Source organism: Rattus rattus, chromosome 7 (assembly GCF_011064425.1).
Source record: "Rattus rattus isolate New Zealand chromosome 7, Rrattus_CSIRO_v1, whole genome shotgun sequence".
NCBI classification, from domain to species: Eukaryota; Metazoa; Chordata; class Mammalia; order Rodentia; family Muridae; genus Rattus; species Rattus rattus.
Window position 1 is genome coordinate 82,793,138 of NC_046160.1, and position 23,177 is coordinate 82,816,314.

The following is a 23,177-nucleotide window of genomic DNA, read 5'->3' on the forward strand; positions in this document are numbered from 1 at the left end:
GATTTGGGAGGCAAAGGCTCTGGTGGACTTCTGTGAGTTCGAGGACAGCCTGATTTACATAGTTCCAGGACAACCAGAGCTATGGAGCTCTGCCAAGCTCTGTAATCAGAGATTAACAAACCCAGAAGAAGGGAAATAACCACTTCAGCACACCCTAGCCATCCTGTGCAGGCTACAGTGAAATTCACAGCCCAGATTCAGGCTCACCCGAAGACTGAGATCTAACTGTGCGATCATTGAACTATCCTTCTCCTACACCATATTGCATTCATGTCACTGTGGCTAAAACACTTCACAAAACAACTTAAAGCAGGAAAGCTTTCTTTAGGCTCATGGTTTCAGAGATATTTCAGTCCTTCGTGACACAGAAGGCATAACAACAACACACTCACTGCTCTCCCACAATGCATCAGACTGGAAGCAGAGGGTTAGACATGCTATGCCCTTTAAAAGCTTGCCTACAGGGCTGGAGAGATGGCTCAGAGGTTAAGAGCACCTGACTACTCTTCCAGAGGTCCTGAGTTCAAATCCCAGCAAACACATGGTGTCTCACAGACCATCTATCTGTAAAGAGATCCGATGCCCTCTTCTGGTGTGTCTGAAGACAGCTACAGTGTACTCACATATAATAAATGAATAAATCTTTAAAAAAATTAAAAAAAAAAAAGCTTGCCTACAGAGGGCCAGGTGTGTGGCACAGACTTTTAATCCAGGCCCTTGGGAGGCAGAAGCAGGCAGATCTCTGTGAGTTGGAGGCCAGCCTGGTCTATGGAGCAAGTTCCAGGACAGGAGCTACATAGAGACTCTATCTCAAAAAACAAAACAAAAAACTGCCAACAAAAACCTACTTCTACCTGTCAGGCTCCGCCTTATAAAGTAGCACCTTCAAGATGAGTATTAACTATTCAAAGCATGAGCTTGTGAGAGATGTTTGAGATTCAAGTCATAAAATATACCTTAATGCCACATCACAAAGGGTTATTTATTAGCATTTTTACCCATGTTAAGGGGGTGTTTTGTTTCGTTTTGTTTTGTTTTGAAACAGGATCTCACTGTGTAGCTCAGGCTGGCCTCGAATGCCTCTGCCTCTGCCTCTGCCTCTCTGCCTCTGCCTCTGCCTCTCTGCCTGTGCTTCTGCTACTCTGCCACTGTCTCTCTGCCTCTACCTCTGTCTCTCTGCCTTTCTGCCTCTGCCTTCTGCCTCTGTCTCTCTGCCTCTGCCTCTGCCTCTTCCTCTGCCTCTGCCTCTGCCTCTGCCCCCACCCCAAGTGTTGGGATTAGCAGTATGCACCAGTATGCCCAGCTGAGGGCAGTGCTGGAACTATGCTTCCCCACTAGGCCCCAATAAACCTGACTAAAATTTAAAATGGTATCTACTCAGGCTGAAGTTCCACATCACCAAACAGACACTAAGCTGTCACCTAGCTTTCTTACAACTAAGGGGAGAGAACCAAATTTCCCCCTCGACAGGCTCATTTCAGTTAGTATATTATATAAAAGCTAAGGGCCTTCTTCTAATCTAACACTTGCAAAACCTTAACCCAAAATAACCTGATGTCAACCAGTCAGTTTTTTTCTATCATTCTTTCTCCCAGCCACCTCCTCGAAAGGAAAGTAACTTAGAAACGGGCAGTCTCCTGTTCGTTCATTTCTGCTTTCTTCAGCCCTTTGCTTCCTATAAAACCAATCTTCTCTGCTCAGCTCATTGGAACGCCTGTTTTGTTTTATGAACTGGAGTGCTGCCTGATTCTAAAATCACAAATAAAGCCAATATATCATGTCCAGCTTTCAACAACAGCAACAAGGGGGGAGGTAATAAGTCATAAGAAAATGCAAAGTTACAGACCAGAGGCACAGCACACATTAGCATTGGTGTGGCGGAAACACACGGAATTCTCCAACTGAGACTTTAAAGCAAGTAGGCTAAGGCCTGTCTGGATAAAACAGACAGCATGCACGACTACACGGGCGATGTAAACAGAGAAGGAAAAAGCCAAAGACACGCTGAAGATTAAAACACATAATTATAAATTATGAATCCCTTTGAAAGGCTTGTTTGTTGACTGAACAGGGCTAAGGAGAGTTTCTGAGTCAATAGAAACTTGCAAAACTGAAAGAAAACAGGAAAAAGGCACATGCATGTATGCATGCACCCTGTATACATACACCCGTATAAGTGCACTTGTGCACACATCAATATTCAAGAACTGTGGAATAATCACAAGTTCCCCGGCTTTCCAAACCTCAGACCAATTCCTGAATTTTGAAGTGATTTTCTGTTTACCTGCAAATGCTGGTCTCCTGGTCTCAGTCACTCGGACTACCTACTGCCATTATTAGGGAGCACTGAGCTGCCATTAGGGAGCACTGAAGGAGGGCAGAGTTTCGAGGATCCAGCCTCAGTGGTATATCCCTGCCCAAATGGAAATGGAAAGAGATATAAGAAAGGAAATGGCATGAACTCCAGACTCAAACTTTCCTGAGGTTGTGAACCAAAGCTCCCTGAACGAGTCCCCTTTTTTGATGAGTAGCCTATAGAATGCTGTGTTAGCTGTCAGACTTGGGGCAACTTGTTACACAGCAACAACTAGCTAGTAATGTGGAAAGACAATGAAATCCCAGATATCAATGACTTGGTTCAAAACTAAAGAAGAAACACAAAGACTATGAATAAGAGGAAGGAGAAATGGGGTGGAATTACCCAAAAAGCACTAGGAGAAGCAAAGGGACGAGCCCAACTGTCAGCATGCCAATGTGAAAAGAAGAAAAAAGCAAAGAGATGGAGGAGTTAAAGGACTGAAGGAGCTGAAGAGGTTTGCAACCCTATAAGAAGAACATAACATCAACCAACCAGACCCCCAGATCTCCCAGGGACTAACCACCATCCCAAGAGAACACAGGGATGACCTATGGCTCCAACTGCATATATAGCAGAGAATGGCCTTGTCGGGCATCAATGGGAGGAGAGGCCATTGGTCCTGTCTAGGCTAGATGCCCCAGTGTAGGGGAATGTCAGGGCAGGGAGGTAGGAGGGAGTGGGTGGGGAGAGCACCCTCATAGAAGCATAGGGTGGAAGATATCAGGTTTACTGGAGGGGAAACCAAGAAAGAGGATAACATTTAAAATGTAAATTTTAAAAATCCAATAAAAGAAAAAAGAAGAAAAAAATAAAAGTGAAGAAAAGAAAAAATATACAGCAAGAAACATTGACAATGACAAACTCAGGCTGGAGAGATGGTTCAGTTCCCAGCAACCACATGGTGGCTCATAACCATCTATAATGCGATCTGGTGCCCTCTTCTGGCCAGCAGGCAGACATGCAGGAAGAACGCTCTGTACATAATAAATTTTTTTTTTTTTTTTAATGACAAACTCAGTATTAAAACTCGGTTTCTAAGGTCCCTGAAACATCCAAACCTGGAGGAACTGAACTGTTAGCCAGATGCAAAGTGTCACTATTAAGACAGAGACAGAAAGTCTTTTTCTTAGAAAAACGGGAAAAGAAAATGACTAGGCTTTAAAAAAAAAAAAAAATCAGAGTTTATATCTTCAGTCTCTTGTGACCTGAATAAGGTGTTCCGGACAATGCAAACTCTGAACTAATTCAAGAGTCGCTCTTTCTGGTCAGCTGGCTGTATAAATTAGTAAATGCTGCTGCGAGTTCAGTCTTAGCTAGAGAGATTTCAATAAACGTTCTGAAGTCATTACACATTAATAGGGTCTCTGGAAATTCTCCAGGGTTTCACTTTTCCAAGGCAGTCCTGTAGCCTTCTTCCCCAAAACGCAGTGGCCCCATAATGACCCCCGTGTGTCTCCCTGGTAGTGTAATGGGCAAAGCTGGGGAGTGGGGGAGGAGTGGGGCTGGGACTTTGGATTCTGGTCCCAGCACCGTCTAATCAGTCCAAGGTCCTCAACCAAGACGCTCTGCTTCTGGAATGTTCTTATTTGACAAACATGAGTAGCAATGGCGTCCTTCACAGCCCTGACGTCAAGGTAAAATAACAGATGGAAAAGTACTTGGCAAACTGTAAAGTGCAGTGCAAACTGGAAAAAAAAAAAACAATCCTTTCAGCAGCCATGTTTTCTGTGAAGACCGCCTCTCAGCTAGGGACAACCCTTCAGTCAGTTTAGATCTCTCACTGAGATGTTTCTCTCCAGCGCCTCCTGCTTTGAGCATAGCAATCTCCGCACCCTTATGCTTTAACCCATGCTTGCCTCTGCTCCTCTCCTGCGGTTCACACGTTCCCTTCCGCCTTCTCCGACAGAGAAGGGGAGAGGGCTCCCTAACTTTCTTATCACCCCCTCTCTGCTTTCCTTTCCAGTGGAGACATTTCCCACTAATAAATGCTCCAGCCCTGTCCTTGAGGAAAGCATAGAAGACTCGTCCTGTTTTCATTTTCCAGAGAAAGGGCCACCCGCAGAGTACGGACTCAATCTCCACAGGGATGCAACCCTAAATACCAGCTCGAAATTAGCAGGGTTCCTGTGAGCCTGGGGCACTGAAGACCAGAAAAACTCAACTCTACCCAACGCCTTCTCATTCTCTGAAAGCTCTGTATTCCCCGAACCCCCACCTCTCCCACCCCCGTGTGCTTCCCCAGGGAGTTACTTGATGATTAAGAGCACTGGTTTCAAAACTGATTGGGCCTCCATGGGCAAGCATTCTGTTTTCCCCGTGAGAATAATGCCACCTGCTTCTCAGTCCTACGTGAGGTACTTCCTTTTCCTGCTCTGTGATCTAACACTAGACAAGGAGCAACATATGGAAGGATTATGCTAGCTCCCTATCCAAGATGACAGGCAGCAGCTCCTCCCTCACACTCCACCTGCAGTCAGGAAGCAGAGATCAATGAATGCTGGTGCTCAACAAGCATTCTTCCTTTTGGGATATCCAGTCCCGTGGGATGATGCTGCCTACACTGAGGGTGAGTCTTCTACCTCAGTTTACCCAATCTACAAACTCCCTTATAGACATGCCCAGAGGTCTGTCTCCAACTTGATTACAGATCCTGTCAAGCTGATAGTCAGTGTTACCCATCATACCAGTTAAGCATTAAAAAGAACAAAGAATATGGTGTGCTTTAAAATATGCACTCAGTGATTAACCTACAGCTGTTAACTAGCAAACAAGCCCTAACTGCTACCCACAAGACTTCGGCCCCTCTCTCAGTTTAGCCTAGCTCCTGTCCTCACAACCCCTTCTTGACCTTTTCTCTTCTTTCCCGCCACTCCTCAGCATGAAATGCTAGCTTGTGTCTCCCCTACGCATTTACTGCACCTCTTATAGCTTCTTCACTGTGCATTCACAACTCACCCTATACTTCCTTACACAGAGAGGTAGGGGCTGTTCTGCCCCTGGTCTCCTTTAGTGCAAGTGCTTTCTATTGCCGATGTTGTGATTTGCTGTCAGCCTTCACCTAACAGACTTACACCCAGGACCACTAATGTGAATGCTGAATCCCCCCACCCCGCACCCTGCCCCGGGCTTCATTGAGATAAGGTCTCAGACTTGTAGGCCAGGTCGTCTGACCGCATTCAGGGGGCCGCTGCTTCAACCTCCCAAGTATTAAATCTGCAAGCATGAGCTACCATATCCAGCAAACACTGAGTCTCCTAAAGGTAAGTACATTCAATGAATAGCAAAGAAGGGAGAAACGTTGGTTGGCTGCTTGGTTTTGAGGCAGAATCTCACCATGTAGACCAGGCTGGCCTCAAATCACAGATTCATCTGCCTCTGCTTCCCTGGTGAAATGTGTCACTTTAAAGGCCAAACAACTGGCCAGGCTTCCCCTGCAGCGCACTTTGATTTCCAGGTGCGGTTCTAATACAGCTCTGTCAGGAAACTCATCAGGAAAAGGAATAATGTAAGAGAGACAATCTTGAGAAGATAAGCCGTCAGATTTTAATTAAGGCGATAGCAACTAGCCAGTAAATGTGTACCTGAGAATCTTGATCTTTAAAGCAAGGTTGGAGTAAAAGGTTAGTTTGAGTGATTGGTGAGCAACTTAATCACCAAAGTCACTTGTTAATAATATTTAGAGGTTGGAACTTTAAGGGGCGATGAGGTCATAAAATATAAATTGTGGTTTAAATGGTTCTTTTTAAAGATGGAATATTTAAAAAAAAAAAAAAAAAAAAAAAAAAAAAAGCCAGCTCTGTCTCGCAGCTTTGCTTGTATCCCGTGATGCCTTGCGCCACCTTGTGGCTCTGTGGAGTCCCTATCGGAACGAAGTCCACCGAACGCTGCCCTTCGAAGTGAACTTCTCAGCTTCCAGGACTGGCAAATGAATAAACCTTTATTCCTTACAAATTACTCAGGATTTTGTTAGCTCCTGTCATAGCACAGAAAGCAAACTGAGTCAGTAGAGTTGAGAGTGTTGGCGATGGACACTAGGAAAGACTCTGGGAAGGGAAGCTCTGCCTTACCCTGAAGTAGAGCGGGCCAGGGTCCAAGGATGAGTTGCCCCCACAAACAGCAGGGAGGCTCAGGAAGGGAAAGATATCCCCTCCCTCCCTTTTAGACCCTATTCAAAGAGACTAAATCGAGGTTAGTCTCAAAAGCAAAGTGAAAAGGAAAGCCTAGAAACTGGGCATAGAAGCATATGCATGTAATCCAGCCCTCGAGAAACCAAGGCAGGAGAATTAAGAGTTTACAGTTAGATTTTATACTATAAAATTTTATACTATAAATAAATAAATAAATAAATAAATAATAAATGGTCTAACCAGCAGAAAATGGCCCCAGAACTAACTAACCTAGGCTCATATGAGTTCGCAAAGACTGGCTGGACAGTCGGGGACCCTGTATGCCTGACCTAGGTCTTCTGCATGTTATAGAGATATAGCATGGCGTTCTTGTGGAACACCTAGCAGTGGGGGCAGGGGCTGTCTCTGACTGTTTTTCCTGCTTTGGGGACCCTTTTCCTCCTACTGGGTTGCCTGGTCCAGCCTTGGTTTGAGAGGAAGTGCCTAATCTTATTGAAGGTTGATATGCCATGTCTGGTTGCTATCCTGGCCTTTTCTGCAGAGAAACACAGGAGGAGTGGATCTGGGGAGAGGAGAGAAGGGAGTGGGGACTAAGAGGAGACGAAGGAGGGGAAACTGTGGTCAAGATGTAATATATGACAGAAGAATATAAATAAATAAATAAATAAATAAATAAATAAATAAATAAGAGTCCTAAGTTCATTGCCAGTGTCCTCACCCAAGGAAGTCACCCTTACGCATTTACTGACTTCTAAAAAGACTTGTCTCTTGCAATTAGACACTGAAGTTTTAAGTGTGAGCACGGTTCACAGATCAATTACCAAATGCAGGTAGTGCTAAGCCTGTCTGCCTTGGTGATATTTCACTAGTACTGAGAATCAAAAGGCCAGTGGCCAGTGAGACTTTCAAAAGGGAGAAGGACTTACATTTCAGGTCAGCTTTCTCCAGCAAAACCGGTGTGCTAGTAGGCAGCTTCCCCAGTTTGGGGATGCCTCAATACTCAGGTAAAGTGTCAGAGTCCAAAGTCAGTGTGTAGCAAAACGCCATTTTAAAAAGACTTCCTCCACACGTCTCAGCCAGCATACGCAATGGTTGTTACAGACTGAACTGTGGACCACCACAAGCACCTTCTCCCTTCTCCCCCCAAATCTCAGATCTACATGCTAAACTGCCAGGATGACTATGTTTGAAGTCAAGACCTTGAAGAAATATGGAAAGCTGAAGGATCTAAAGGGTAGGCTCCTGCTGCAACAGAACTGGTATATATTCTGGGGGTTGAGATTGTGTTCTCTCTCCCCCTCTCCTCTCCTCTCCTCTTCCCCCTCCTCTTCCCCCTCCTCCTCTTCCCCCTCTTCCTCCTCTTCCTCTTCTTCTCCACTTCCTCCTCCTCCTCCTCCCCCTCCTCCACCTCCTACTCCTCCTTCTCTCCCTGCCTTTACTGCATACATTTATGAAAGTGCCCTGGCTTCTCCATGTGGAGATCCAAAGACAACCCATGGGAATCAGTTCTCTTTCACTGTGTGGAGACCAGCAATCAAACATAAGAGATCAAGTCTGGTAGAAAGTGCCTCTACCCACTGAGCCTTCTCACCAGACCTCTTCCTGCTGCTGCTGCTGCTGCTGCTGCTGCTGCTGCTGCTGCTGCTGCTGCTGCTGCTGCTGCTGCTGCTGCTGCTGCTGGTGATGATGATGGTGGTGGTGGTGGTGGTGGTGGTGGTGGTGGTGATGTTTTTGTTTTTGTTGTTGTTGTTTGTTTGTTTGTTTGAGATAACGTCCTCCTATATAGTTCATGCTGACCTCCAACTCACAATCCTCCTGCCTCTACCTCCCCAAGTGCTGAGATTACAGGTGTGTCCCATCATGCCCACTAAGCTGGTCTTGATAATAAAAGAAGCCGGTAGTAAATGCTCTCTCAGAGGAAAAGCCCGTCTGGACACAAATGCTAGAAACCAGCTGTCTGAAAGCCAGGGGAAGAGCTCTCACCAGAAACTAACCCTGTGGTTACATTGGTCAGGGACTTGTAGCTTCCAGGACCTGTGAGAAAATAAATTTCTCTCTAAGCCACTTTATCTGTGGTATTCCACTATGGCAGCTGGAATAGGCTAATGCAGGGGCCTAATTAATAACTGTGTAACACATTCAAACACAGCATACAGAGAAGGAGGTAGACAGAGACAAAGAGACAGAGAAAGGCCTCTCAGTGAAGAAGAGGAGGAGACTGGACAGTCTTGGCTAGTCCTTAAAGAATTCTTTTTTTAATGCCTTTTTTAAAAAGAATTGATGTGGGGACAGGAGAGATGGCTCAGTGGTTAGAAGCACTGATTGCTCTTCCAGAGGTCCTGAGTTCAATTCCCAGAAACCACATGGTGGCTCACAACCATCTATAATAGGATCTGATGCCCTCTTCTGCTGTGTCTGAAAACAGCTAGAGTGTACTCATATTCATAAAATAAACAAATAATTCTTTAAAATAAAAAGAACTGATGTGTGCCTGAATTCTTCTCATTTTCATCCCATCTGAACAGCTTTTATAACGCAAAGGTGATTTCTCTAAGGGATTAAGAGATACAGATTGGCAAGCAAGTATTGGGCCCCTACCACCCAGACCACAGGGACCCGAAGAACAAAGAGAAAGATGTGACCTCCCTGTGCTCCAGCAATGACAAGACTCCCTTTCTCATCAGCACCCCAAACCCCTCTGCACAGCAAACCATGACTTCTAGATGTCCCTAGTCCGAGAGAGCCCTAGATCCCTGAGTGTTTGGAGAATGAACAACTATCTTATCTAATTTTAAGATGTTTCACCTCTAAGGGTATGGGTTTTTTTTTTCCCGTTATTCTATTGAAAGATCTATGATAATCAAGTTTAAAGGCTTTATTTTGGATGACAATCTGAAAGTGAACCCATTGCTCTGATGCCTATGGTGAGGTAGCATCAAGGCAGAGGAAGATGCTTCTGTCATGGCAGCCAGGAAGCACACTCCCAGCAACTGCTCCTCACTTGAAAGGATGAGTCCAAGACACAGGCTGTGCTCCAGGCTTCCAGAGGGCGGGCAGTAAATCCGCATTTCCAGGTCCCCTTTTCAGCTTCAACTCACTTGCAAGACTGGCGTCAAAGCACTTACATTCACCCCCCCGTGCGTTTCTCTTTCACCAGCCTAAGTTAGCACACAAAGCGATGGGTCCCATTACGGCATCTCCCGTATGCATGTGTCACTGTGCTCTGTTTTCATTCATCTCCCTCCTCCATCGCCCTTCACTTGATCCCCGTCTTCCCTCCCCACTCCTTTGTTATAAAGGATGCAGATATAGAAGCAGATGGAAGAGACGCCCACGTCAAGGTGAAGCGGAGGGCAGGGAGATTTCATCAACAACCGTCTATGAGCCGAGCTTAATGGTGCACAGCTTTAATCCCAGCACTCGGGAGGTGGGCGGGCAGAGTTCTGTGAGTCTGGAGCCAGCCTGATCTACAGAGAGAGACATAAGTTCTGGGACATCCTGGCTACACAGACAGAGAGAGCCTGTCTCCGAGAAAAAGGGCACCTCCTGGAGGTGTCTAGCTATCCGGGAGTTCCTGAGACCACTACTTGGGTTTACAAGTGAGGCCTCACAGCAAAGGTATGGTTGACTGAAGTCTCGTCACTGGTGGTTGGTTCTACAGTCAGGAGCTCTCGCTGCTCCTTCAGGGGACCCAAGTTTGGTTCTCAGCACTCCTCTCAGGTAGCCCACAATCCCCTGTATCTCCACTTCCGGTGGATCTGACGACCTCTTATGGACTTCCCAGGTCCCCATACACATGTGGCATAGAGACAGACACACGGGTAACACAGGGACCCTTAGACACACATAGAAGCATAAAATAATAAAATAAATATTTTTTTAAAACATTACTCATTGATCACAAGAGCCTGCATCGCTTCTCCCCTCCTGTGTGCCGAGGAAAGAGGATGAATGCCCCAATCCTCCAAGCACAGGAAATAGTTCCTCCCCTCCCCCCACCCGCAATTTGTCCAGTCGCTCCCAGTCACCAGCCATTAGGTTACAAAAACATCCATCACTTAGGGGCTGGAGCGATGACTCAGAAGCCAAGGGCAGCGACTGCTCTTCTAGAGGACCCGAGTTCAATTCCTAGCACCCACAAGGCAGCTCACAACGATCCATGTGAATGTCATAAATATCCAGCTCCAAGTTATTCGGTGCCCTCAGACACATGAGCTAGACTCAGACAGACAAGCTAGACATATTAAAAACTAAAACACACACACAGAGAAAATAAAAAATAAATATATTTTTAAAAAACAATTCATCAGCTTTTGCCTTCCTGCTCCCACGCTGTCCTCTCGTCCCTTCTCTCTCCACCTCTCTCCCCACCTCTCTCCCCATTCCCTTCCCCCTTTTCTTTCCATGTGCTCATGACCAGCCTCTATTTCTCTACTCCTCTACTCTGTATGTGTGTGTGTCCTTGTCTCTACTACCCTCTCAACTCCCCTACCAAATAAACTCTAAATGTCCTAAATAAACCCTATTCTATAATCAAAAAAAAAAAAAATCCATCACTTGAGTGATAGCAAGGGTTTTAGGAGCTATGTGCTGGGGCCTGAGGGCACAGCCCAAATATGCATTTCTTAATATATCATAGTATCGCAGCAGTCAGTTCTCACAGTGACAGGGCAGCTGTGCAGCTCAGTATTGTGAACCTCCTGTCTTCCGATAAAGAAAACCAAGATCAGAGAAATTATACAATGTAGCCAAGGTCAGCAGACCTTGGTACCTGGATGCAAAGCATGGAGCAGCTGCTGTCGTCACTGACAGTTTCTTGCTTTTAATCCAGTATCTTTGCCGGTGTCCGGATAATGTAAAGGAGCTGGTGCACACTCCTGAACGAGAGCTGTGAGAAAAACAAAGAGATACACTGGATAGAAACGTTAAGTACAGAAGCTTCATCAGGAGGGCTTAGAAGAGACACGTCAATCACTGGAGCTGAGTAAGGCAGGAGAATCAAAAGTTCTAGGCCAATCTGGGCTACACTAGCCCAGAATGATGAAATAGTCCTGAGATCCAGCACGGCGGAGGTTGAAGCAGGGCATGTCAACGCTGAGGCTAGCCTGTGCTAAACAGCAAAACTGTTTAGTTAGCAAGGAAGAAAGAGAAAAATGGGAAAATAAAAGGAGACTCCCTATCTTGGCCTCTGCAAACTCACCATCTCCAATGAACTCTGTCATTTTTTAAGACTTTATTTTATGTATATGAGTACACTGTAGCTGTTTTCAGACACACCAGAAGAGGGCATCAGATCCCGTTACAGATGGTTGTGAGCCACCATGTGGTTGCTGGAGTTTGAACTCAGGACCTCTGGAAGAGCAGTCAGTGCCCTTAACCACTGAGCCATCTCTCCAGCCCCTGTTATCTTTTAATTAATGTTTTACATTAGCTGATTTCTAACTCTTCAAGAATTCTCGGGGTTGGGGATTTGGCTCAGTGGTAGAGCGCTTGCCTAGGAAGCGCAAGGTCCTGAGTTCGATCCCCAGCCCGGAAAAAAAAAAAAAAAAAAAAAAAAAAAAAAAAAAAAAAGAATTCTCATGCATGAAGTAGGTTATAATTATTAATTCTGTGACATAAAAATTTTTTCTGACTTTAACCTTTAAAAATATGTCTCTTTTAACCATTGAATTAAAGTACCTCTTTTCTATAATTCTTATAAACAAGAATTCTCTCTCTCTTTCTCTCTCTCTCTCTCTCTCTCTCTCTCTCTCTCTCTCTCTCTCTCTCTCTCTTATTTGAGGGCTTAGCTTCTCTTTGCAACTGCATACAAAGCTTTTAACTGTGTGATCACTCTGCCATCTAGCTTCCTAAGCCTATATAGTTTTTTCCTGAGATTCTCCTGGGCCATGTTAGAACTAAACATTGCTTTGGTTTAAAGTATATTGTTTCAGAACACCTAACCAATGTCCAATCATACTGGAGAGAAATCACAATAACACGGTGCATCATGTCTCTTCCACAACAAGAAACACCGCTTATTTGAAAGGTCAATCTGTAGTGTTGTTAGATGTGATTCCTTCTTGTTAAATAAAGGTCAGTTGAACAGCATACCTTCTCCCCCTAGACTCTAGGTTGCAGATTTGGGACTTAAACTTCACAGGTTAATGTGGAAGACTAATAGATCAAATGGAATATCCACCCTTTTGCTGTTTGATGAATCTTGTACATTTACTTAAAAGTGCAAAGTTTTTCCTAGTAGTCTGTGTCTGATCGACCAACCCTGCTAGTCTTAAGTCACCAAGCATAACAATTATAATAGAAATTGTAGTGTTTCTAGACAAGGGTAACATACCCCCAAGGAAGGGAGGGGAACTCTCTTTGGCCTGAAGCTGTGTTTAAGATGATCCTACTGAACGATCCTTGAGTCACCAATATTAGGAAATAAGTGTCTCCCTCAGTCTGGAAGACCCTATTGCCAGTGGAATGTGACTAAGCTGAGTGCCCAACAGCAACGTGTCTGTTCTCATCCAGCGTGGGAACCAGATCTCACCCTATGAAAATGCTCCTTTGTTACTAAAGGATTTGTGCATGGTTGTTCTGGAGGTCTCAGTATTCTGACATATTCCTCTGGAGCTCCCCAACATGCATACACAGGTACACGTGCACACATATACACATGCACACACGCACACACACATGCACACACTACACATACAGCTCTTTCAGAAGAAGCATCTATTTTGAAAATGTTTTAATTGAATAGGAATACAATACTTTTCGCCATCAGCTTTTAATGATTAAGTTTAAGAGAAGAAATAATTATAAAATGATCACATATAGAACTTATGAAAGAGGAAGCTATGCAGAGGCCCACCCAGTGTGTGGCCCGCCCACAGTGGGAGCCACTACAACGTACAAGTAAGAGGTGGAGAGATGGGAGAGAAAGAGAAGAGAAACGGTTTGAGCACTCTGAAGAGAGGCAAAGCTGGAGAGACGAGGGCGGAGAGGAACAGCCTGCCCTGAGTAGCCTGCCCTGCCACCTGAGGCCATGGTGAAGTCCCAGCCCAAGCTGCCGCTAAGGACCATGTTGGGGTCTGAGGCCATGAAGCCACAGGGGTGGGGGGCTCTGTGATGATGTCCATTGCTCATTACTACGAAAGGCCATTCAGGGCATCCCTGGTCTAGGCTGCTGCCTATCGGGTCCCACCCCTCACCAGCTGCAGCACTCTGGAGAGTGAGCCCTGCACCTTGCCTGAGCAGCACCTGGTGGTTGGGGCAAGGGTGAGCCAGCCCCAAGGCATGAGCGAGGGAGAGCTTACCCCACCATTCATCTGCCATGCAGTGGCATGGGCTAGGGAGAAATGCCCTCCACCCCCCTCACCTCTTCCTACCTGCAGCATGTGGGAGGTCTGGCCCAAGGTCGTGAGAGCAGGAGACCCGGCCCCACCCTTTGCCAGCTGCAACATTGGGTGAGCTAGTCAGGGCAGTGCTGTCGAGCTGGCCCTGATGGTGTGGATTCAGGAGAGTTGGTGGGTGACCAACTCAGCTACCACCGGGCTTTGAGTTGGCCCAGCCCCCACATCTACCCTGTCTAAGAACCGCGGTAGCAGTCATGAAGATCCAAAGCTGCAGGATCTCTGTGACACAAGCCAACAAAAGGATATCTCACAGTAGTCCTGGTGAGGATCCCATAGCAGATAAGGATATAGCAGAAGCCAGAAGCCTTGAACCCAGACCAATGACTCATTGCAATGAATATTTTGCAAGTAAAGATGTGTGGACAAAAGGGTACACGCTGGGACACACTGCAGCTTCCACATCAAATTTTTGTTTGTTTGAATTTTTTATTTTCTTTTGGTAGGGGAAGTTGCAAGGTCAGAGGGAGGATATAAAGGGATGGGAAGATGAGTGGGATCGGAGGGCATGATGTGAAATTCACAAAGAACCAATAAAAAGTTTAAAAACACTTATGAAAGACTTAGATTAGGTCAAAAAGGGTGACTGAGTGTTTGTGAAGAAAAACCCATATTGTTTATAGCTCGGGCTGCCGGATGATCTGCTTCTGCGGAGTTTTCTTCTCCTTGAGCTTTTTATCCCTCTGCAAATAACTGATGGCAAGAAAAGTTCCCGTGTACAGGATATGCAAGTAGACTCCAATAACTGGAGAGATCTTTCTAGTCCCCCATATACAGAGTTAAGGGGAAATATCCGTTTATTGAAAGCATAGTAAGATAGACTTTATTCAGAATCACTGAGATAAACACTGCAAACTCTAGAATGGGGTTGCGTGGAAAGAGAGATTAGATTCGACCTCCACTACAGCACAGACAAGGGAGCATTTATAGCCGAGGAACGTGTAGAGGTAAGCGGAGGGAAATTACCAAGGAGGACTTCAAGGGCAAAGTGCATTCTGGGTAGACGAGTAAGAGGACTCATGCTGCCTAAAGGCAGGGAGATCAGTTAACATCTGGGAAAAAGAAAGAGTTCAGGTTTTGTTTTGTTTTGTTTTGTTTTGTTTTGTTTTGTTTTGTTTTGTTTTGTCTTCATTATTACCAGGGCTATGAATGATGGTTTATTTGCCTCTCCCGGCTTTGACTTCCGCAGATAGAGCTCCCGCTCCTAGCCCTCGAGCACATAGCAATCTGCTCTGCCACACTGGCCGGGTCTTGAGGCAACACAGGCGAGAAGCTTGCCCTGCTGGAACTGCTCCTCCAGAAGACTGCTGATTTGGGCATTCTTTTTCCTTTCGTTGTATTTCTTTTGAACTTTCTTTGATCCTTTTTTTGTTTAAAATCTCTTCCTCCTCAGGAGTTACCTAGGACCTCTTTTTTCGGCCCAGGGGCAGCGCATGGTGGGACTGGTACCACTTGGCGGTACGGTGTGCTGTCAATAAGCACAGTGCAGCTCTTCACCGGGGTCTTGGTGCGGACAAGCTCATTATTAGATGCATTGCGGACAACAGGCCCAGGAAAAGCTTCCGACATCCAATCTCCGGGCACGGTACTTCTTATTGCCTCCTGGGACTCAGACTGTGTGTACGTGGCAGGGCCCATCTTAGTGCTGGCAGCAGGCTGTCCCCGCTCATATTTGTGCTTCTTGTGGTAGGGCTTTCTCTTGCCGCCGCTCTTGAGCTGTTGTGCCGGTTGTCCTGAGAGATACCCATCACTCGGCGCTGGCTGGAAAGAGGAAGTGCAAAGCTTCACAATCCGGTTTCTAAAACCGAGATCAGGTATTAAAAGTGACCAAATAGTGGCTCAGTGGTCGAGAGAACTCAGAGATCCACCTGCCTTGCCTCCCAAGGCTGGGTTTAAAGGCATGCGCCACCACTGCCCGACAATACGATTTTTCAAAATGATCAAAAATACATACTTCACAAAGACGTGAAATAAATTCACACTAAAGACTGAGAACAAATGTAGGTAAAATATTCTCATAGCCTCGAAGTAAACCAAGAGATCATAAACAAATTAAAAAGCCAAAACCATATCTACGAAAGAAAAGCAGTAATATATTAGACTCCTTACAAACCAATAAACATTTTAAATTATCATTAATAAAAGTAAATAATACTAATATTAAGAGGCAGTGAGATGGTTCAGCAGATAAAGGCACCTGATGTCCTGAATGGGATTCCCTGGGACCCACATGGTAGGAGGGGACCAGTTCCCATAGGACAAGCACACTGTGGCACACGTGCTCACACGCACAAGCACGCACGCATGCACACAATAAAGCAATAGACGTAAAATCAACCTAAAGAAAGTGGCAAACCACAATCTAAGAGAAAATATTCATATTCAATGCATGTATATATGATAAGACTATACACGCAGAGACACACAAATAACTAGATGCAACAAAATAAATAAAACAATTTTTATCTGGCTGGAGAGATGGCTCAGAGGTTAAGAGCACTGGCTGTTCATCCAGAGGTCCTGAGTTCAAATCCTAGCAACCACATGGTGGTTCACAACCATCTGTAATGAGATCTGATGCCCTCTTCTGCTGTGTCTGAAGACAGCAACAGTGTCTTATTTATTCATACATAAAATAAAAATAAATCTTAAGAATTTTATCTAGGCGTTAGGGGTGTAGCTCTGTGGTAGTGTACTTGCCTAGCACACACAAGGTTTCAGTGTTTGTTCCCAAGCTCTGCAAAAAGGGGGGGGGGAAGAGTTTTGACAGGTAATAATATTTCCCCCTCCCTTCATATGAATTTATCTCCCTTGGAAAACACCCTTGAATATCTGCTGGTGTGTATATTGTAAAAGGTCCTAGATGCTGTCTGGATTATAATTAGTTTTGTTTTAGAGAAATCAGTTGTCCCTTACTGCTCTGAGGAACTGTAGCCTGTTTGTCCTGCTCAGCTATGGGCACGAAACGAAATTCGCCTTGTACTGTGAGATCAAGGACTGACTCTCTGGTTTGGACCTGTAGCAGCTTATGACATTCTAGGCAATACCCAGTATGTGCCTGGTGACCGGTCAGTGACTAACCGGCATTTCCAAAGCCTTAAATCATAATCTCTCATTTACATGCTTCTAAACGCTCTCAACAGCTCTCCCGGTAAATAATGCTTGCCCGCTACAATTTATTGACTTTGGCTTTGTTCACTTTGACATTCCTCAGTGCGCTGCCCTGAGATTTCAGTTCGTCTCTTCCATGTTAGGAAGCAGCCAAAGTGCTAAGGCCCTGTATTTACAGACCTGATAGTCCTGCATCCCGAACTCCAAAATGTGATGGCCGACGAGAGCAAAGCAAACAGCAGTGGAAGTGGGGGCGATGGTGAGCGGAAACGGCAGCCTCCGGGGCCTGCGCAATGCGTCAAGATGATGCTCCCTGGAGCACATGCGTCTTGAGGCCCTACACACCCTTCAGGATTCTGAAGCCGTAATGACTGCATTAAGGGTGACCACTGCTTGTCAGAGTGGCCGAACCCGGATTCTCGCTCCCAGTGTGCCTGGCCTCCTCTCAAGTGCTCAGATGCCTAGAAGGCGACTCTTGTCTGGAGTCCGCTGACCTCCAGGCTCCGTACCATGGAAAACCATCCACACTAGACACTCAGTTGTGAGTTCACTTGGTACTTCCCACACTTCAGTGAAGTGGCATCACCGTGCCGGTTTTATAAATGAGATTACTATCTCCTAGATTCAGACTTCACTGACGCACCCCAAACTTGTGTTCATTGTGCTATATAGTGTATATTTTTTCATACGCTTTCTGTCCCATAATAATATTTTTCACTGATGTTTCTGGCTGATTCCAGGGAGGGAAACCCAAAGTCACTGCCGTTTCTGTGTCATGGCATCAGCTTTGTCACTTGGGCATCCCTTGAGCCACATGTGAGTTGATGCCAAGCGATGAGATTAAAAATACCAGCTATGTGGTTACAGGACTGAGGCTTGGATGAACCTGACTTGAAGGGATTAAGAAAAGGAGCCAGGGGGTTGGGGATTTAGCTCAGTGGTAGAGTGTTTGCCTAGCAAGCGCAAGGCCCTGGGTTCAGTTCCCAGCTCCGAAAAAAGAAAAAGGAAAAAAAAAAAAAGAATGAAAAGGAGCCAGGCTTGGTGCCACACGCCTTTAATCCCAGTGCTTGGGAGTCAGAGAGAGTCAAGTGGATCTCTGTGAGTTCAAGGCCAGCCTGGTCTACGTAATAATCTCAAAAATAAATGAATAAAAACAATTGAGAAAGGGGAAAGGAAGGGGAAGTTAGATCAGTTACCTGGCTAATAATTCAACCATGCCCACATAATGGAACTCCAATGAAATGAAAGATGTTGAAGCATAATAGACCTTCCGGGAAGACTCAGGGTGCAGAAGCAGTAACAGATCTGAGCGCTGCGATGGGGAGAGAGCATGGACACTGCCTCTTAGAACTCCTCACACCTCACTGTATGCCTCTTCATCTGGTTGGTCCTTGCTTGGAGCCTTTAGAAAACAGCTGTGATTGCACTCAAGGCTGGGCTCCGTGGGAAACCTCCAACTTTGTAGCTAGTTGGCCATCTGTGGTCCAGAGACCCCCAAAGTACAGCTGACATCTAAAATGACGGCAGACTCACAGGGGACCGCGCCCTTTAATTTGTGTGGTCTGTGCTAACTTTATAAGTCAGTGCCCAAACAGAGCTACAATTTATATGTCGATGTCAGAGTTCTTCCCAGATATAGCACATCACTTTTATAAGATGTTTTTTATGCTTGATTGGTGTATTTGCCTACTTGTAAAAATTACTTATCTTGTGGTGTGATGGAATACGAAATGTTTTCTAATAAAACTAATGGGATTTTTTTTTTCACTTAACAGCTTTTATCCCAGTGGTAGGGTTTTCAGGAAGTAGGTAAAAAAAAGCATTAACAGGGAGCTGCTGCGCTTAGAACACCTATAATAGTGGATCCCACGGAGAAGCAAACAGGGACACCATGCTCTACTCCCTTGACAATAGTCACACAGCAGGACATGGTTCCAAATAAGACAATGAAGGCTCCTGGTGTTGTGGGGTGTCCCCTGGTGTTGTGGGGTGTCCCCTGGTGTTGTGGGGTGTCCCCTGGTTTTGTGGGGTATCCTCTGGGGTTGTAGGGTATCCTCTGGTGTTGTGGGAGTATCCTCTGGTGTTTGTGGGGTGTCCCCTGGTGTTGTGGGGTGTCCCCTGGTGTTGTGGGGTGTCCCCTGGTGTTGTGGGGTGTCCCCTGGTTTTGTGGGATATTCTCTGGTGTTGTAGGGTATCCTCTGGTGTTGTGGGAGTATCCTCTGGTGTTTGTGGGGTGTCCCCTGGTGTTGTGGGGTGTCCTCTGGTGTTGTGAGGTGTCCTCTGGTGTTGTGGGGTATCCCCTGGTGTTGTGGGGTGTCCCCTGGTGTTGTGGGGTGTCCCCTGGTGTTGTGGGATATCCCCTGGTGTTATGGGGTATCCTCTGGTGTTGTGGGGTATCCTCTGGTGTTTGTGGGGTGTCCCCTGGTGTTGTGGGATATCCCCTGGTGTTATGGGGTATCCTCTGGTGTTGTGGGGTATCCTCTGGTGTTTGTGGGGTGTCCCCTGGTGTTGTGGGTGTCCTCTGGTGTTGTGGGGGTATCCTCTGGTGTTGTGGGATGTCCCCTGGAGAAGACTGTTTGAACATGGGTTTAAACCAATGGAAAGCCTTTATTAGCCCGTCAGCAACTACACTGGGTGTTCGGGATTCTAGGGTAGCATCAAGCCTTTCTCCGAGTAAGCTTATAAGCACAAAAACCATGTTCTAGGTTGACATACTTCCGTTAACAAAAACAGTTAGCCAAGAGCAGAACTACAGAAGCAAAAAAAGAAAAAAGAAGAAGAAAAAAGTTAACACATTTAGAGACTTTCCCAGAACAATGGACTTTGATGGATTCAGTCTTTGTTTTGGTTGTGGCAGGTGGTGCTGTCTATGTGCTGAGTTTTACAACCTGAATGGCACTTCCATCATGGAGTCAGTTGCGCTAAGGTCTGGACTGAGAGGGAGCATCCAGCCACATCAGCAAAGACACCCAAGGATCCTGATTATTGTTTGAGTCTCTTTTTCAGGCTATTCTAGAGGAGTTTGGTTACTAGAAGTAATGAGGGTGGTTTTGCCTGTTTTGATTGACAAATTCTATCGTATAGTCATTTGTTCTATTGTACAGTTCCTTCCTATAATCTGATGTTAATAATATGCATAGCCAATTATGCATAGGCATAAGATGGTAAGTAAAGGACTCTCCCTACAAGTTTACATGAAGCTGTAGTTTTTGCTTACTGCACATGTACCCAAAACCAGTTCAGGCCAAATCAGTCCATCTCACATGGTGCTCAGACATAACTGGGAAGTATGATCGAATAGAAAATGTCAAAGTTTCATGGTCATTAAGAAGAAAAAACTTATTCTACTTTTGAAGTCAGGTGTGTGTGCAACTCAAGGCAGATGGGGGTGGGGCTCCTAGGTTGCTAGGAACATTATTTAAGTGGGACGTAAGGGTCTGAGGCTGCCAGTGTGTTATTAGAGAGGGGGGGGGTGTTTATAACCTAAATTAAGTGGAGTCCCAGATTCTTAAATTATTCTCTATGCTTAGCTGCCTAAAAGAAGAGACAGACAGATGGACAGACAGATAAATAACATAACAGCTGGACAAACTCCAAATTCTGCATCTCCATGTCTGATGACAAAGCACTCTTCAGATCTCCTTTCAGCCTTGATGACTGCCACAAACTTTCTCTTTGTCTGGTTCCGCTCCCTATTAGCAGCTTTCCTCGGCAGATATCCTATGGCTCTGGCATTTCTAGCATCTTGAGGTATCCAAAACAACTCCAACTTTACATCTGTAAAGTCGTTCCAATGTCTGGGGTCCACACGTGATCTTCCGCGCTCCTCCACAGGGATCGAGTCACGCCTCTGGCTCTGCCCTTTGTAGCACACACCTTGTCCCCTGGGCTCCAGCTGCCTGTCCTCCACTACTGCTGCTGTTCTTGGTGGTCATCTCATGGCGCTGGCATCTCCGAAACACTGCTGTCTCTGCTGCAACTGGGCCTCATCAATAGCCTCTCACAGGCTCTCTTCATGGTGCCGAGCCTCAACTCCTTTGCCTGACCCCTTTAGTCATGGGCCATCAACAGCAACTGCAGCTGAACCACACCAACGGCCTTCCCTGACCTCTCACGATGCCAAGCCTCAGGTGCTCTCCATGACCCCTTCATACCTTCAAAACCAGTACCACCTGGGTGACCCTTACACATTACCAAGTCCTGCTGCAGCACAAGGCACAACCTTGGCCTTCTCTGGAACATAGCTTTTTTTGTGCTCTCAGAAAACTTTTCCCAGAAGATTTCACCTCAGCGATGCTGGTCTCCTAGAACTGCTGATTTCTTAGCTCCAGCTAACCAGCCTTCCAGTAACCCCACCTATTTCTGACTCCAAAGCCAGAGCCACATGGCCAAAGCTTCCAAGTTCTGCTGTCTGCTGTAGCTGGAACATGGACCCCTTGTTCTATTACATTCCTCACTTCCTAAACTTGGCTATCCTGGAACTTGCTCTGCATGCATGCCTCTGCCTCCTGAGTTCTGGGATTAAAGGAGTGTGCCAACACACCTGGACCTAAGCTTTTCTCCACTTGGAACTTGGTCTGTACCAGGCTGGCCTTGAACTCAGAGATCCACTTGCCTTTGTCTCCTGGGACTAAAGGTGTGTACCACCATGCCTGGATCTAAGCTTTCCAGGGCCACTATTCCTCAAAATCTGGATCCCAGGGCTGGAGAGATGGCTCAGTGGTTAAGAGCTCTGACTGCTCTTCCAAAGGTCCTGAGTTCAAATCCCAGCAACCACATGGTGGCTCACAACCATCTGTAATGGGATCTGATGCCCTCTTCTGGTGTGTCTGAAGACAGCTACAATGTACTTATATATAATAAATAAGATAAATCTTTAAAAGAAAAAAATCTGGATCCCAGACCTTCAATATCCACATAAACGTTGGGTAGGAATGCTGGCCTACTGTAATAGCCGTTCCTGAGAGGTAGAGACAGGGGATGGATCCCCAGAGCAAGCTGGCAAGCTACACTAGCCAAATTGGCAAACTCCAGGCTCAAATGAGACTCCCAGACTCCAAATATAAAGTACAGAAGGTACCTGACGTCACCCTCAGTCTCCACATACACATTTACACACACCCAAACACAGAACGGCACTTACTCACATGTGAGCACACATGTGCATATACCACATAAAGACATAAAAAAAGACAGGAAGCAAAATAATACTCCCCACAAAATAAGATGGGCACTATACGCAACACCTATAACACAGAAAGCCTTGGCCTTGCAGCCAGTCGATCAAATTACAACCCACGAGCTTATTAGCAGTACATCTTCAAGTCACTTAATCCCCACGAGTCTCATTTTTATGGTCTATAAAACGCACATAACAACTTCTGTCTGCTTGTCTGAAGATCAGTAGAGACAAGGCATGAGAAACTGCTCTTACAACACTGAATAAGATGAAATCTTGCTGTTGCAAAATCTCAAGTCTGAAGATCTCTTTCAAATACAGCACCCCAAAGAACACCCAGATGGAACAGACGTGTTTTATTGGGTTTTGTTTTGTTTTCTTTGCTGTTTGTTCGTTGTTTTGAAGACAGTCTCACTCTATAGCCATAGCTAGCCTAGAACTTGCTATGTGGACCAGGCAGGCCTCAAACTCACAGAGAGCCTCCTTCCTGCCTCTTGCCTCTGGAGGAGTAAGGACATTAGCGGGCATGCCCAGCCAGCATGCTTGCTAACAGTAGTGTTCCCCCTAACCACCCCACCACCCAGGGCTGTGAATGCCTTCTGTCCTGACAACAGGTAAAGGTGAGAAGATGCAGGGAGGAGTGCAGAAAAGCAGCATCCGGAGCAGGAGTAGGGTGGCCAAATAGAACACAGTCTTCCCATGAGTCCTGACTGCAACAAGTTGGCTACCCTGGGCAAAAGTTAAAATATCTGACAGAGCTTGCCTAAATCTCATGCCAATAATCCCAGTACTTCAGAGACTGAGGCAGAATTGCTGTGAGTTCAAAACCAGCCTAGGTTACGTGGTGAGCTCCAAGACAGCATTGGTTACAGAGTAATATCTTGTCTCAAAAAAGTAAAATATAGGAGTGATGATGATGGTGATGATGATGGTGGTGGTGATGGTGGTGATGATGATGATGGTGATGATGATGAAGGCGATGATGATGATGATGATGATGACGA

At 45.8% G+C, this 23,177-nt stretch overlaps 1 pseudogene; it reads right to left on the reverse strand.

The window, feature by feature from the left end:
* Window positions 1-15,087: 15,087 nt before the first annotated feature.
* On the reverse strand, window positions 15,088-15,631 carry LOC116906117 (annotated as a pseudogene).
* Between the last annotated feature and the right edge of the window lie 7,546 nt (window positions 15,632-23,177).